Source organism: Elephas maximus, chromosome 7 (genome assembly GCF_024166365.1).
Source record: "Elephas maximus indicus isolate mEleMax1 chromosome 7, mEleMax1 primary haplotype, whole genome shotgun sequence".
NCBI lineage: Eukaryota > Metazoa > Chordata > Mammalia > Proboscidea > Elephantidae > Elephas > Elephas maximus.
Genome location: NC_064825.1, coordinates 133,471,032 through 133,475,840, shown reverse-complemented (window position 1 = coordinate 133,475,840; position 4,809 = coordinate 133,471,032).

Below are 4,809 nucleotides of genomic sequence, written 5' to 3'. Positions count from 1 at the left end.
CGTGGGGAGGAGCCGGAGTCGATGCTGTTGGCAGTGGGGCTGGATTCTGGGGCTGGACTCTGGCTGTGGTGGAGAGGGTGGGCCCAGGACCACGTGACTTCTCCTTTCTGTGATTTCCACATGTTGTGCAGACCCCAGGCAGCTGACCTCTCTCCCCACAACCCTGGCGGAGGGTAGAGGGGGCCGGGGTGCCTGCAGCCGTCAGAGCCCCACCCCCCGGCAGACACCGAGGCTGCCCATGGAGCCTGGGCCTGGCTTTGGTGACAGGAGAGAAAAGGACAATGGCAGGGGCTGTGATGAGTGGTGGGTTCGAGCCCTGGTGCTAGGACCCTGATGGAGGCTGCCGGATCCGGGGCTTTGAACATGCTTGTTTTAGTTAAAAACACCCAAGAAAGCACTTGGAGAGTCCAGCGCACTTGCTTGTGTCAGCCCCGGTTCATTTCTTTGTCTCTGTTTGTGGGGGGACTGGGGGTGTGCAGGAGAGGGTGCTGGGGCTGAGGTCCTCAGAGGGGCTGCGAGGGGTACGTTCCACCCTGGGGCTAGGCCTCTCCACACCCCCTCCAGTGGGGAGGCAGCCGGGCAAAATAAATCCCTTGGGCCTGCGGCGAGGTGGACAGGTGGTGCCGCACCTTTGCAAAGTACCTGCCCAGCTGGGATGGGGCGCCTCCTCTCTGCAGGTGAGAAAACAGAAGCTCAGCCCAGCCAGCGACTTTCCCAAAGCCTTGGTGAAAAGGGATGACCCCAGCCCCGAACCCTGTTTCCGAGTCTAGTGGAAGGAGGTTGTCTGAGCATCTGGCCCAGCCCTGGTTCCTGACCCCCTGGGCCACCCCTCACCTTCTGACCTCTCCTCCTCGGCTTTATTCCTGAACCCAGTAGGGGAGGCCGCCTCAGGGTCAACCACAAATCGTAGTAAATTTGTACTGATAAACTGTGGTGTGACAATAGCCATGGCAATCCCAGAAAGGGACCTGCTTCTGTGGGGGGCTCAGGAAGAGGCCTTTATTAGGCCAGGGACTGCTTCTCCCTCCCTCTCAGACCCCCAGGGATGAGCCCCTCAACTTCCCTCCGTGTTCAGGCCCGGGGGGCAATGACACGCGCTTGAATACGCACACTTCTTTAATTGAGGTGAAACTCATGTAACATAAAACAAACCATTTTGCCGTGAACAACTGGTGGCATTTAGTGAGTTCTCGATGTTGTGCACCATCACCTCTGAAGAAAATTCCATACCTGTTAAGCAGGTGCTCCCCATTCCCCCTAACTCCCCGGCCGAGGACACCCACTAATCTACTTCTGTCTCTTTGGCTCTCCTGCCTGGACACTCCATATAAACGGAGCCGTTCACTCTGTGGTCTTTTGTGCCTTCAGGGTTCATCCGTGTGGTGGCGTGTACCACAGCTTCATCCCTCTTCACGGCTGGGTACTGCTCCACTGCCTGGATGGACCGACCACATGCTGTCTGTCCATTCGCCTGCTGATGGGCACCTGAGTTGTTTCCACCTTTTGGCTGTTGTAAATAGTGCTGCTATGGGCACCCATGTTCAAGTCTCTGTGTGAACGTATGTTTACAAGTCTTTTGGGGTTTAGACCGAGGACCAGAATTGCTGGCTCACATGATGATTGTGGCGCAGTGGTTAAGAGCTCGGCTGCTAACCAAAAGGTGGGTAGTTTGAATCCACCAGTCACTCCTTGGAAACGCTATGGGGCAGTTCTACTCTATCCTATAGGGTCACTATGAGTCGGAATCGACTCAGCGGCACTGGGTCTGGTTTTTGGTTTGATGATTGTATGTTTAACTTTTCGAGGAACCACCAAACCCTGTAGGAGACTCGAGGTTTCCTGGAAACCATCTCAGGTATTGATTTGCAATCATGGCCGAGGGAGCAGGTCCTGACTCCCGATCATGACAGGCCCTCCTGATGATGGCTTGGTGCCGGCCATCGCTCTGAGACCTCCTCCGAGTCTAGGCTGAGAAGGCCGTGCATATCAGCCACCTGCCGGCTTCTTCCGGTGGGGAGGGGAAGGCAGGGAGACCCCGACGAGGCTCTAGGGGTCGCCCGCCCCAAGACGGTGAGAAGGGCCGGGCCTGGTCTGCGTCCAGGCTGTAAGATAGAGTCCATGTGGACCAGGAGGGACGTGGGGAGGCAAAAATGAAGGCAGCAGCTTGGAAAACCTACTCGGAGCTGTGAGACCTCTCCAGGCAGGGGGCAGGGCTGAGGGAGGCAGAGAAGAAGGGTCTGTGGGGCCAGGCGTTGGCACTGTTCTCCTCCTTGATGGGTGGGAGGGCCCTGCCCCACAGAGCACTGGGTGGATTCCTCCCTCAGTGTCCGTTCCCAGAGCAATGGGGACCGTGGCTGCAAAGTGAGGGGCCGAGAACCTTCTTCCATGTGCCCAAGGAGAAGCTGGACCCTGGATGCCTAGAGAGCTGCCCACCCCTGAGGCAGCCCCCTCTCCTGACCCAGCCTGAGAAGCTCCTGCCCCCACTGGGGGAGCAAACCCCACACACAGCACTGCCACCTGAGCTGGGGAGCTGGGCAGTGACTCCTGGCGGGGAAGGAGGGAAGGCCCTCCCAGTCATGCCCCGAAGCCAAGTGCTCGCCCACACACCACATCCAGCCTATTTCCAACTTGGCCGTCAGGTGGCGGGCTGGGGACGTGTCTGGTGGGGTCTGTGCGGCTTGTCGCCCCCTGCTGGACCTCGGGCTCAGGGAGGAGCCTTCCACAGTTGTGGCCCTGACGCTGCCCTGTGTTCAGTGCCTGCCGCTGTCATCTGTCCCGCCTCCTGCGTGTCTTACTGGTTGAGATGGCTTGCTCTGGAATGATGAGGAACCCCCCTAAGATGTGGTCTGCACTCTCGCCGGCACTCAGCGGTTTACCCCTCAGCAGCCCCACACGCCCCATCACTAACCCATTTTGCGGATGAGTAACTCGAGGCCCAGAGGTCAAGCTCAGAGGCTGGGGCTCAGGCTGGTCGGTGGTAGAAGGAGGAAGTAACCTGGACTCTCAGCCTCTGCCTGTCCTCCCTCTGCACCCCCTAGCCCCTTGTCCTTCCTGCTGTGTGCTTCCTGGCAGCCCTGGCCTCCTGCTAAGCTGATTCCAGGTGACGGACACTCCAGCCATCAGAGGGGCCCCCTCCTCTGAGATTCCGTGTCTGGATCACAGTGCCCCCAGAACTGGGTGGCCCGTCCCCAGTGAGGCTTGTGAAGGGCAGTGGGTGGAGGGGGCCATGACAGCCCAGCCTCGGGGGCCTGCTCCTTCCCCACTGCTCAGGGGCTTCGCTAATGAGGCCCCTCGCAGGTTCACGCCAGCTTTAATGACAAGTCTCTGCCAGGCTGCTGGAGAGCCTTTTTTAGCAATTTAGAGCAAAACGATTGTTTTAGCCACATGGAAAGTCAGACCCTCTAGGAGTCCCCAACTTTAACCAGCCCCACCTGAGCCCAAACTCATGCTCCCCGGAGCCTACAGGAAGCAGGGTGGGCTGACTGTTCTGGAAGGATCTCTGGGCAGCAGGACCACCAGCCCCCCGACCTGGGGTCAGCTAGGTCTGCACCCAGGCTGGGAAGGGTTTAAAAGGAGGAGCCTGGGGCCGGAGCAGTGGGGGCAGGCCCCTGGTGGAACTTGGTGGAGAGTCGGCTTGTATCACCGCTGAGTCAACGGAGGTAGTGCTTGTGCCAGGGACCTGGGGCCAGCAGCCTCCCTGCATGGGCCCTGCCCAGACCCGGAGGGCGGTGGAGGCTGCAGGGCCAGGTCAGAGGCAGGGGCCGGGGTGGGGGTGCATTAAAGGATGACATGCAGGGAGACCTGGGCCAGTGTTGCCACTGGACCTGCAGGGTCAGGTGGTCCAGTGGCTGAGTGGCCAGTCCTGCAGCCTGAGACCGGTGGGCAGTTCACAGATGACTTCGTGGGAGAGTGGGAGGTACATTCTGTGTGGTCCGTGCCGGCTTCCAGATTCCAGGAGCCCACTGTGCCTCCTCCTGCTCCTCCTCCTTCCTCCTTTTCCCTCCTCCCCCTCTCCCTCCTCTGCCCCGTCCCCCTCCTCCTCTACCTCCCCCTCTTCCTCCTCCTCTTCACCTTCCTCTTCCTCCTCCTCCTTTTTCTCCTTCATGTTTTTCACCGTGGAAGGGCTGTCCTGACAGGCCCCAGACCACTGCACTCCCAGAAACTGCACTGAAGTGGCAGGCCCCTGAATCTTTGTGGGATTTATTGCCCACGCCCTACTTTCCATATAAGACATGTTTGCTGTGTCCTGGTCGTCAGCTATGAGTCAGAATCGACTTGACGGCAGCAGGCTTACGGTCAGCAGACAGAGTCAGCTCAGTGTCATCAGCATGCTGGACCCGGTGATGTTTATGGGAAGTCAGGTTAATCGCAATCTCTGTGGGCCGTATATGGCAGAGGTACAGGGCGGAGGGCAGGAGAGCTGAGCTCGCTCTGGGGCAAGGCTGTGCGTGCACTGTCGGCCCTGCCAAGTGAAAGCAAACCGCTTCTGGTGTTCCTTGCAAGCTGGCTTGGAGCAAGGGGTATCAACATGGTAATCGCTGCCCACCAAGTGCCAGAGGCCGTTCCGATTTGCTCCAGGGCAGATATTACATCGGAGAGTGCAATCGATGTCATCGCCTGGAAAGTTTATGATCAAACCAGTTGCCACCAAGTCTACCCCGACTCAAGGTGACCCCAGGCGTGTCGGAGTAGAACTGTGCTCCACAGGGTTTTCAGTGGTTAATTTTTCAGAAGTAGATTGCCAGGCCTTTCTTCTTTGGCACCTCTAGGTGGACTTGAATGGCCAACCCTTTTGGTTAGCAGCTGAGT